Source organism: Phodopus roborovskii, unplaced genomic scaffold, assembly GCF_943737965.1.
Source record: "Phodopus roborovskii unplaced genomic scaffold, PHOROB, whole genome shotgun sequence".
NCBI lineage: Eukaryota > Metazoa > Chordata > Mammalia > Rodentia > Cricetidae > Phodopus > Phodopus roborovskii.
The window spans coordinates 129926-142853 of record NW_026125985.1 but is presented as its reverse complement, the minus strand read 5'-3'; the positions used below and the strand labels follow the sequence as shown (position 1 = coordinate 142853).

At 38.3% G+C, this 12928-nt stretch overlaps 1 protein-coding gene across 1 annotated transcript in view; it reads right to left on the bottom strand.

The window, feature by feature from the left end:
- Window positions 1–11089, bottom strand: part of LOC127218221 (protocadherin-11 X-linked) — a gene marked incomplete at its 3' end in the record, with an annotated part of 252382 nt that extends 241293 nt beyond the window's left edge. Inside the window, exon 1 of the mRNA XM_051179248.1 lies at window positions 10845–11089. The remainder of the gene's footprint in view (window positions 1–10844) is intronic.
- Window positions 11090–12928: the final 1839 nt, after the last annotated feature.

Here is a 12928-nt window from a genome sequence, read left to right as displayed (position 1 = left end):
ATACATTGAATGCTGTTCCTTCACTTTAATGCTGCTTCTGTACCAAGATAAAATGAACATAAAAAAAATGGAATGCAGACTTTTATTCTATAGATGGTTTAGGAGTGAAGATTTCACTGAGATTAAAGAGCTATTGTGCTACACTGTGAAACAGAAGCCTAGTCATGACAAACGTGTAATTTATCATTTGTTCCAAGCTTTTAGTTTTTTCTGAGTAGAAAAAAAATACACATAAATGTTTTTGCACTGTCTCTTTTTGTGTGTGTGTTCCTTTGACTGAAAAGTGTCAGATACTGAATTTAAAAATGTAAAGATGTGGAAATTTAATTCACTGCCCTGAAATATGAATGACTGAGTGTAACAGTTTTTTAAAATATATTTTATCATTTTAGAATAAAAATGAGTAAAGGTACTTACTGTGAGGCCTGATGACCAGAGTTCACTCCCCAGACTGAAATAGTAGGAGAGAATAGAATCCTGAAAACTGCCTTCTGATTTTTACACATATTACACGATGCTCACACACTAAACACACACACACACACACACACATATACAAACACACACACAAACACAGAGTAAATATTAAAAAATAAATGAGATATTTCAAGGAACTATAACCTGCTAAAAGTAATTAGAACTTTTAGATTGCTTTTGCATTTTTATAAAATATTGACAAACTTAATTATGCGTGTTCCATGTTTTTACTTCCATGCTTTATAAATGCTTGCATGTGGAGCTGTTGAAAAGTTAAACATAAGATGAACAAGCAGCTGGTTTTCATTGTGATGACATCTTCAAATAATTACTTAAACCAAAGACAGATATCAACTTCATCAAATGCAAATAATCATACACTAATTGATTTTTAAATGTGTGATCCTTTGCACAATAACTGAAATTACTTATTTTTGAAATTATATTACATTTGGTTAACCTTTCATCTTTGTCATATTTCCATGATGATGAACTGGCTACTTTCTACTCTATGTATGTAATCAGAGGTGCAGCAGCATCAACAGGCCCACAGTGTTTTTCATGAATGCAAACTTCCAGGTCTTAACCAGAACTGCTGAATCAAAATTTGCATTTTAACAAGATTTCTAAATAATTTGTCTGAAAATACCTTCCAAGAAACCAGAGTTTAAGATAACGATTAATTAGCAGTGAACTTGATTGATTGCAAATTGCCTGTCTACTCTATTTCTTAAAGTACTTTGATGATTTTACAGTTCTCCTTTTATAGCTACACATTTTGGTAAGCATTAGCCTCACATTCCAAATTTGTTTACTCTTCCATACAATTGTGGTACATATACAAAGTGTGTAATGTTCAATGGATTTATAATCTGTTTCCTGTATAATTCTGCTTCGAATTCCTTCACTTTATAAAATGGACAGTATAGAATATAAATACTGTATCTAGTGATCTAGTGATTGTTATATCTACTGTATCTGGTGACTAGGAAAAATTGGAATTAAGAAGAGTTCTACAAACTGGGCCTAATTGAAAGCTAAGGGGGAATACATCAGAGTTAAACTGAGCATAATATTTTCTGATCTAAAGAAAAAACAATGGAGATGTAGCCTGCTTAATGATTTTTATCTTGCTTGTGTGTGTATATATATATATATATATATATATATATATATATATATATGTGTGTGTGTGTGTGTGTGTGTGTGTGCGCGCGTAATATCTTTTCTTGACCCTCTCTTTTGATATAATGTAGTCTTATGTTCTGGAAGACTTTTTATCTTAGTAAACTATAGCCATATAAAACTTAGGGTAATATAAACATTTTACATTCAAAGTGACAAGTAGAAAATCCAACACATTCAGTTTCAAAAAGATTTCATATTTCACTCTAGACTAAAGTACAAGCCCCATCAGCTAACACTCTGGTTGGCCTTTCTTTTCCATTTGAATTTGTGTTTCCTCTCCCTTTCTCCTCCTTCTCCAAGGAAAATACAGCTGTACAAGGTTATTCATGGAAGAAAAGGAAAACTTCTCTTTGAAATATTTAGCCTTCTTAGCTTTCTACCTGACAAATACTCTCTAACACTCAGCATACACTTTGTCAACTAAATGATTTATATTTATATTTTAGAAAAGTACCATCAAAAGCTCTCCAAAGTTATATTTGAACCATCATAGAAATGTCTGTCGAGTAAAAATGCATTTATAAAAATAAAATCATTTTTCAGAAATATGTATCTTAGCTATCTGTAATAAATAATTTCTAATCTTTTTAATTAAAATATGTATATTGATTAATTGATATTTCACTTGGTCTTAGTGTCAAGACACCATTTAGTGTATTTTATAACGTAACATAATATATACAATACAACAACAATTAATGGTGTCAATTTAAAAGAAAGTGTAGAACACAGATCTGAATCAGAGTAGGAAATTACCTAGCTTAATAAAGCCAGATATATAAAGTCTGATAAGATAGCAAATCTATAGTTGTATTTGACCAAAAAGAACTAAAAAATCACATGCAGCAATGTTTTGGAATTCTAAACACACTGGGAAGTAGGAAATGCATGTGCATAAGAATTGGATTCCTGAGTCTATCTCAAAATACCTTATCTTATATGAACTCCTAGAGAACTGTGTGCTGAAGCTATTGGATTCAGTATTTCTGGTAATTGCCAATTCTAGTCTCTGATACCTGTCCTTGACTTGGTGTTCTATAATGTAAAGAGTGGCATTCAATAATAATTTTAATTCAATTTAATTTGAGTATTCATTACTTCTGTGTTGCTGATGTTAATTGTTCCTAACCTGTCATGGAAACTCCTCAAAGTATTTAGTTTCTTAAATCTAAGAGCCATCATTGTTTGCAATCCTGTTCATTACCCACCTGCAATGAATTACAATGCTGTAGAAGCCACAACATTTTTGTTATTGTTAAAGGTAGCTAACAGAGCCAAAGAAAAAGGACGAATGTTATATATATATATATATGTATGTATGTATGTATGTATGTATGTATATATGTATGTGTATATATATGTGTATACACACACACATACACACACACACACACACACACACACACACACACACATATATATATATATATATATATATATATATATATAGTCTTTTGTGAACCATCACAAGACTTGTTATTGCAAAGAGTCTTGCAGTAATTTATAGCTCCTTCATTTTCCATTTAAGCAAATTAGTTCATGGAGCTGAAGTTATTTGCTCAAGGCTGCCCTGTGTGTACGAATAAGTTATAAAATACCCAATGTTCACATAATTTAAAAAAAAATTCCCCCACTCTCACCATGTCAAAATCCTGAGGAAACTTATTAATCCTGAAGACAAAACAATAAACTTGGATATTGGAAGCTTAGTGCCTTTTGTAGGATATGATACAAACTTCCAAACAATGCTTAGCAATCATGTGACTTCAAAGACGGCATGTCTAAAGCAAAACACTACTTAAAAATCATTGACAACTTCCTCCTAAAATAAATTAAAATATAGCACTAAACATTTGCCAACTTAAGTAAACTCAAGCTTAATGGGGTGGTATTATGAAGGGTCATAGTTTCAATTCTTCCTATGAATAAAATGAAGGGAATGTCTACATGTTTGGAATGTATACTATTAGCATGTCAATAATCCTAATATTTTAAGATACAGTCACAAAATTAATGAACAAATTCATTAAATGGAATGAAAATAAAAACCAAGCAGCCAAGTAACAAATGTTTCAATACACATGTAGGTATTAGTCTTTGAGAATTTTAGTTTTTAGCCTAAGGTTTTTGTTTGTTTTGTTATTGTTGTTGTTTTGTTTTGTTTTGTTTTCTATATACAGAACTTGAATAATATAAATTCAGGGAAATATGCGAGGCAAGGGATAATGCAATGGAAAGGCTTGACTTGAAGATTGAATGACATTAATCCCTTTACAATTTACTAATAAAATAGTTCTAATTTTACCTGCCTGACATTCAGACAGCAAAAACAGGGATAACTTCATTTTCTCTTCTGTGAACTTGATATGAAAACAAATAATTACTTTCAAATAAAATAACTATACAGAAATACTGTAAAAGTAGAAGATGCTAGAAAATAGAATGAATCAAATCTGTGGTAGAAAGTAATACTTGACTTTCATTTTATATGAAGTTAGCAAATGAAACGTAAAATCAGTTTAAATTTCAGTTTGTATTCTACGAACAAAGACTTAAAAAGAAATGAGCTTTCCTTTTATAATTAAAAGTAATTTTAGTATTATCAATTTAAACTAAATGATACACTATTAAAACAATTTAACTTGAATAAGAAAACTTCTTATTCCAGGATATCATTTTTTCCTTTGGCTTGCTATTTTTATTATATAAATGTCAATATTCATCATGTGTGAATTAGATGAAGAAACCATTCCTTCATATTTGTGCTGGAAGGAACAACTACCATCATTGTCATTTTCTTAGCTTAGCAATTATACTGATCAATATTTATAGGATGAGAAATAATAAAATGGCCCTTTAAATTCTGCAATAGTAAAAGATCTTCAGAGTATAAAAAATGGAGAAAGTTATGATTCTTGCAAATCATTCTATCAATTCTAAACTGTAATGGAAAAGCCCAAGCTTTTTATTTTTATTTGGATATTAATACAAATTCAATATTTATATATATACAAATTAAACTCTAAATCCACTTTTAACCTAAATTAGTTTTCCTCTATTGATAAGTCTGTGCTTTACTATTGATACCTCATGATCATAAATCATAATAAGTGATGTTTTCCTTTCTTAACTTCAGCTGAAAAATACCATTTCAAAAATTACCAGTGAATCTTACCTATATTTGTTCATTCTGGATAATAAATGATCAATAAAGTCTTCAAATGACAAAACTCTGCTCAGACAATGAAATGAATGTTGGAATATTATAATAAAAAGTTAATAAGTATAAATAAATGTACTTATTATATATTTTGTTTTCCCCATGGTAAAACTCCCATTTATTCTGTGAAACAAAACAAGTTTGTAGGCATTTTTTCCCTACTAATTCCCAACAACATTGAGTAAAACTCATATAATGTAGAGTAACATTCAAATTACTTCCTTTTCTTCCCACATATCAAGAAACTTTGTAAGAATAATTTTGTTTTATACAAAGGGATTCCCTTTTCTCTACTCGTGGTAACTGTATATGTTGGTAGCAGCACAAATTGGTAGGACTATAAAATCTTATCTGCAAGCCTAAAGATGATGATACCTTCCTGAAGTATTTAGATTTATGCTAATACAATAATTTCACCAAGGAAAACATAGCAGGAAATTTAAAAAAAAATGATACTAAAACCAATAAAATGAAAGTCCCACACTGAAAAACAGAGGACATACAAGAAAGGATGGAACATAAACAACAGTGTAAAAATTATGTAGTGAACAATTCAGAAAAGTTGGAATAATCCCCCACACAATATTAAATCCCTAAATACAACCAAAGGAAAATAGGATTTTCAGAGATAATAAAAATGCAATAAATCAGAGGAATTCCACTAAAACTCTTGTTTGAAATTACGGCAGTAAAAGACGCAGAGATAATATTAAACATTTTTAGTGAAGGAAATTTGACAAATTCGTGAAATTTTGAGGTAGTAGAGAATGCTTTATTTATTTATTTATTTATTTATTTATTTATTTAAATCTCCTTCGAGGTTATTGCAGAGGCTAAGAGGCTAAGATAGCTAATGGCAAAAAATAAAAAATAAAAAAATAAAGATAGTTAATGGCCAATAGGATAGGAAAATTTCAGGGTATTAATTAATTAATGCAGAGATAAAGCAGTGATACAAAAAACATGAGTAGAGAAACAAAGTATAGCTACTTGGTAGTGTCTAAGAAAATAAGTAATAGTTAAGAATGTCTAAACATGGCACTAGGATGAAAGCTGAAGTAGTTAGCTGAATAAATGATGTAGGGTACTGAGATGATTCAAGAATGTGTATGAAAAATGGAATAGGGTGAGCAAAACTGTGATTGTAAGTAGTTAAGGAGATGCTGATGTCTAGAACAAAATGTACTTTCTTTTGGTGGAAGATGAAGTATATACAAGATTGGAACAGTATAGTATGATGTATAAAATGATATAAGTATGCAGATAAATAAAGTGAAACTCGTTCCCTCAAAGTAGCATTCCATTTTCAGTTCTACCGATTTATATTAAGCAGTCTTTATGTTCCATGGTCTGGCTATTACTAAAGCTTTTCACCTTATTGGTCTCTATTTGCTATTGCAACTAATCAATTTATTTTATATAATTTAGAGAAAAGCAGCAGCATTTCATGAGCCACCTACTGTAAGATATTTGCTTTCTTTTATTGTTATTAGCATCTTTGGGGGAAAAATCCTTAAATGTGGCCTTAATCTACAAATTACAGAACTATACATACTTGTTAACTCAACAATAATCCACAATTTCCTGCCACCACTATTACTACTGTTTTCTGTAAAACCTTCCATGTCTACTTGGCTAGGCACTGACTAGAAATGGCTAATTTTTTTATAGTCAAGAAGACATTGTTAATGAACAATTTAACCTCCTAGCAAAAATTAATTCCTTCTTCCATTATGCTCAATTAGAGCATTCATCACTTTGGACCCTAGCTTTATGAGAGTTTTCTAAGCTCAATTAGGCCCAGCCCAAACTTTTCATAATCTCTTTTTGATTCTTAGAGTAATAGCTGACAAATTTATGGTTGTGAGGTTTTCAGAGAATAAATAAATTAATGACACCTCCTTTCATATATGTATACCAAGATTACTGGAGGGAATTAGCGTTTATGTCTTTATCGCCTGAATAATTTCCTTCCACGCTAACAGAAAAAGAAACCTGGCTGTCATACATATTTCCTTCGTGTAGTTCAAAGCAAGTGGTTTGTATAAAGTCTGTCTGTGTGCCTTCCTGTGTTCTCCAAGAATCTTATATTGTCCAAAGGCCATTGGAGACTGTACACTTGGAGAAAATGGACAATGCTCTGCTTTTAAAATCCCTTACTATATTTCTTCCTGCCACCAACAATCACAAAGGTCACTATGAGGAATTTCTATCTTGCATAAAGTTTGAGTACCAGGAAGAGGGATAATATAAAACCTGTAATACTTTCAGTCAGGTATTTCAGATGAAGAAACCCAAACATCTATCAGAATATAGCACTTAGGTGATAGAGGGAGGGTTGGTCTTCAGCAAATAATTGAGTTCTAGAACATGAATTTGCCTTTATGCTTGTTATGAGTTCCTTCTTCCTGTCCTTCAAATGTACAACTGAAGTTTGAGGAAGCATGTATCATGTAAAGGACACTTTACATTAAATGAAGGAAGAAAAGGAGTGGGTGATTGAAACCTCACATTTACAGAACTACTGCACAATTCCCCTCTGCCTCCAAAGGAAAATGCAGCAGCCAAGCAGTTTGTTGTGATCCCTTGGAATCTAATTTCCACAGGAATGTGACAGCTGTAGGCATCAGTTGTAGTCCACATTCCCAGCCTGTGCCCCCTCCCTCTTGCCTTGCACAACCTCCAACTGCTCACTAGGTCCCTTCTCTTGGAGCTAAAGAATACATTGTTCACTATCATTTGGAAAGGGGATTTGCTTTGCTTTCAGGAAAGTGGGGTGTTGTTCCTCAAAAAGACTGGAGCAAGCTATAAAAAGAAGCTACAGCGGGCTTCTGTCTAGTAAAAAATCCTATTCAGGAATCTTCCCAATTTGGCGCGTCGGTCTACAGAAGTGACTCCGCAGCCTTAGAATAAAAAGCACCTCGGCTTCTTGCCTGCTGCTACCAAGCCAGAAACATCTCAGTATTCAACTTCCTATTTCCAGCCTAGTATTTTCGTTCACCAGACTCCCCATCCAGAGCATTCACCTTCTTCCCCTCCCCCACCGCCCCATCTCCGCATCTCCAGAAGAAAAGAACTCCCCCCTCCCCCCGAAGAACACACACACAAGAACTTGTTTCCTTAGGTTGCAGCAGGCAGAGACAGAGACCGGGGAGGGGGATAAAAATATCCCTGTATCCTTCCTAATCACCCAGCATGATGGTGGCGGCGGCTGGGAATGAGGGAGAGCGGGGGTCTCAGAGATTCGGAGATTTCAACCTTAGTACCTTGCCCTCCACCTCGCCACTGAACCATTAAATTCAGAAATTCGGTGTGAATAAAAAAAGGTACAAGCTGGAAACTGGGAAGAGCAGCTAGCTGCTGGAAAGAGGGAAGGAGGGAAGGAGCAGAACCCTCAAACTCTCGCGCTTTCAAAAAGCGCAGAGCGCAAGTCAACACATTAAAAAACCTTGGGTGATCCCAGTGACTCTGGGAGGCGCTGGGGGTGGGGGTGGGCTTCACTGGGAAGGAGTTTAGGAATGCTGGGCGCCCGGGTAAGGGGAGCGAGTCCGGAATGTTAGCCTGCTGGCGCCTCCAACCCTCACTAGCCTAGGAGCCTCGCGGCCAGCAGCTGACATCATTGCCAGAAAAGGAGGGGTGGCCAGGACGAGGAGGACCCCTACAGGAACTGCGTTCCTAAGGCTCGCTCTCCGAGGCGCTTGCTACCCGCTTAGCAAACTCAGAGCCCTGGCGGCGGCACCGGGACTCAAGCTGGGCGAGGCGGTTCTTTATTTAGCATCAGGAGAAAGGTAGATTTAGACCTTGGCTCGTCTATCTCCTGGTTCTTTCTCAAAACTGCCCGCACACTGTCGGCTCTGCTTCCAATAAACCAAAGACAAGAAAGGTGAAACATGGACAAATACTGTTAATTACCACCAAGGGCTTTCAAATGTCCACTCACCCAGTACAAACACACAGGCAAAGACAGCCCTAAGGCTATCTCTCTTCGTGACCTTGAGAATGTGTTTCAAACAAGATTAAAAGTGCCTGTCTTTATCTTTCAAAGTTGCAGAGATGCCAGCAAGAGCACCCTCCCTCCCCCCATTCTCTTTTATTCAGTCCTGAGTCACAGTTCTCTCTTCTTTCCTTCTTTCCTTTCTTTCTTTCACTTTTTTTCTTTCTTTCCTATGGAAAGCAAGGAAGACAGTCTTTTTGAATCACCTAGCGCCTTCATTTTTTTTTTTTTTTTTTTCATGTGTTCAGTGTTTGAAAATCTCCGATGGCTCCTCAGGTTGTTTCCTGGTTGCAGTAATAGGACCATGCATAAGGCTCCTCTATCCCCAGGACTCTCCCATCTTTTAGCACCCTTGCCCATGGCCTAGATTCTCAACCACTTTTTTCACACTATCTCCATTGTACATGAACAGCCCCGAGGCCGGGATAAATGTGCCTTTGGAAAGTTTCCTCATAGTGGGGGAAAGAACGCCATCACATTTTTGTTTGGATTGTGTGTTTCATTTTCTTTCTTATTTCTTTTGTCTTAGCCCCACTTCTCTCCCTGATTTACTTTGTGGGTGGGTGCCGCAGTGGTGCAATGTTGGGCTTCCAGCTCCAGAGACAACATTTTGGAAGGGTATCCGGATTACAGAGGCTAGTGTCCGCCTGCAGATGCGTACTCACATACTCCAGGAGAGCACCCAAAAACTCTGAACCCCAAGCTGCAAAGGCGGCTAACCCAATTCAGCCCGGAATAAATCACAAGCAGCAAAGGGGCCATCTTCACTATGCTCTAAAAAGTGTTTCCTAGGGGAAGATGCAGAAAGGAATCCTTCTGTGCTCTCTGAGACATTGACACCCCAGGGACAATTTACTTTGTGACTCTGTGCTCATAGGGAAGTAGTGTTTGCAACCTGAGGTAGACAGTTGCTGCTGAGCTCCCCCAAAGTCCCTAAAGCAATGTGATAGCTTTTTAAAGTCACCTTTTCCAATGACGCGCTTAGCAAGAGGCATTTTCCCAAAAGGGGGCCTCTTTGTAAGTGCTCTGGGAAGATCGTTCCTTTGTGGAGGGAATTGCTTTTTGGGTCTCTCTTGGAAAATGTCATATATTTAAGACATAGGTGGGCGTTCTTTTGGCTAAGGAATCCCAAGCCATTTCTCTGGAGAAAAAGAAACCTTTTTATGTTGGCCTCGACTTAGGAGGTCTTTTTATTTCTCCCAATGAGAAAAGAATACCGGCTTTCAGTGGCTGGTTTATAAAAAGTTGCGTGTTTTAAAAAGGGGGCAGAAATGCCCACCTCTACCATTTCCACATTCGCTGGGTCCCAGAGCAGGCTGAAAAGGTCGAGAACCAAGAGAAGCAAATCAGAAGGACCCTGGGCGTCCTGCTGCACACGTTTTCCCAAGCCCTGCGGCAAGGGTCTGACCCCCAGGGGTTTGTGCTATCAACCTGTGACTCAAATCGGAGCCCCCAGAGAGAGGAGCGCATCTGGGCTTTCTCCGAGGGTCCACCACAGATTCACCCCTGGGGCATTGCCCTTCCTCTGGAATCATTCCTGGAGACCCCCGCCCCCAACAGTCTGGGGCGTCCACTCCTCATTCCCACACTTTTCACTATTAGAGTTTCATTCATCTTCGCTGAAGCTGGCAGAATCAATTAAAGTGAAAGACCTTTTTGCACAGCCTATCTCGGGGAAATTCATGCGCGGACACTTTTCCTGACAAAAGTGAGAGTTTTAGCAAAGTAACCAAACCGAGAGGAGGTAGTTCCAAAAGATTTTCTGTGTGAGCTCACCTCTGGGGTTTGCTCTTTCTCTTACCTCTAGGAAAGAGAACCCGGAAGGGAGGGCACCAGCAGCATCTCTAAAAGCATGCTGTGGCCAACTGTCCAGACCCCATGCACAGGCAATCAATGCGTCCTAAGTGCAGGACAAGCCATGTGTCCCCAGTCTCAGCATCTCTGGCACCCAGACCCGATACTTACCTACTGTTAAGACTCCTTTTGAGTAGAATGAAAGGGAGAACGAAAAGGGAGAAAAAAGGCTTCCGCCCACTCCACGGAGACTGCGATAGCTGTAGCAGGATCTACCGCCACAGCTCGCAGTCCGCGGAGCAGCTGTTCGTCGTGGAGGCTGGTTGTGAGGCTAGTGAGGCCGCCCGGGCTAGCTGGGCTGCTTGTGTCGCCTAAGTAGCTACTGCTACTGCCACTCCGTGTACTCTGATAGTGTGGCTTTCTGCTTTGCTGCGCGGGCCACTGCTGGCTGCTCTGGCTCACAGCTCCTCCCGCCCTGACAGTTCGTTGACTGCATCGAGCCACTGCCGAGGCAGCCCTTTTCAATGGCGAGGGGGTGGGACTAGACAGGAGGGGGAAGGGGGACAGAAGGGGGGTGAGCGAGTGGAAGGCGGGGAAGAGGAATGAACTAGTGCCCTAGCCGCCTGCTGGGAGGGGAAGGCGTTGCACCAACTGCTGGGTACCCCCCTTTTGTCCCCACTTCCTGCACCCAGCAACCCACTCCAGCTCAGGAGGCGGCCTCCCCCAGCGGACGCTAAACCCCTGGAGTGGTGCGGGGGCGAGACTGAGGTAAGCTTGGGAAGTAAAGCTTGCAGCCCGGAGAGGGAGGGGAAATGCGCACTGCCTCCAAGCTCCTTTATGGGGCTGGAGGCTTAGGGGAACTCACAGAGGAAAATAAGAAGGGCATGCATTTCTGCCCGCAGTGGTCCCCTTCTCCTGGCACTTTAAGTCTCCCCTTGAAGTTTCACTCCTTTATATTATCTTACAGAAGTTTGATGCTTCTTTTGTTTTGTTTTCTTGGTCTATGTCTTTCTCTTGATCCCTTTCACTCCCCTGAGCACAGCCTCTGAACCTGCACACAGCAGCACCATTTTCTCATACAAAGGATACCTTGAGCACACTAGTGGAAGTACTGGCAAGAGCCAGGAGAAGCCCCAGTTTGAGCCAATCTCCTGCTTCTGAATAGGTCATATTCAACTGTGAGCAGTCTCTAATACCTCAGCTGCCTAGGTTTGCACTGAGCCTCCAGTGTGGGTGGGGTGGTGTGGTGGAGGAGGAAAGCCAGCATTTGGCTATCCTAGAGAGCAACTAAAAGAGCATTAAACAGGTCCCTATATGTTGCCCTGCAGTTGGGGGATCATGATGTGAAGGACACCAGCACAGTTGGGAGTCAGGAAAGCATACCAGACAAGAAAGATCCCAGCCTGGAGCTGCAAACCCAATGTGTGCCAATAAGCTTGGCAGCCCAGTTGGTGATGCCTGGCTGGCACGGGGTATCAGGTCTTCCAGGAGCCCTAAAGCAACAAGGGACACTGTGTAAGGTTTCTGCGCAGATATGTAATCTGTGTATAAAGATACAGTAACTGATTTCCTACCTATGGAATTATGTCAAAACAAGTTACAACAGCCAGATATCTGTGATTGGTATCTGAAAGAGAAAATCCTTATATTTATCTAGAGGCCAGAGAATGAGACAAGTGAATTGTCTATAATATTATGTACAGAAGGTGTGCATTTTAGAAGAAGAACTTGGATTTCAGGCTCTCCACTTCAGTTTTAAATAGGAAATTTCTTTTTGCTTTTGGGCTTTTTGTTGTTTATTTTTCTAAGTAAAAGGGAGAAAAAGTACGCTGCTTTCAGGCACTAAAAGCTGGTATTCAGTTTTCACTTTTGTATTTTGAAGAGAAAATAGAATGAAAGGTTGCATCTGCAAAGGAACAGATGTTAAAAAGGAAGTAGTCTGCTAGTTATTATTATTATTAGTTGATCTTCCCCAAATAGCTTTTTTTTCTAGAAAGTTTCTCTTAAGGGCAAATCTTTATGAATCCACAAATATGTATCATTCCACTAAGTCCTACTCTATTTTCCTAACCCTTTCATAATTTCCATTTGTACTTTTTTTTAACTTAAAATTTGCTTCCAAAAATTCTCAAGCCATTTTTCCTGTTGTATTTTTCTTATACCTGAAGCCACTGCTAAAAGAAAGCCGTAGCATGCCCATTCAATGCAGTCTGCATGAAATGAAATAAAAGACAAGAAAATATTTGCTTATACAG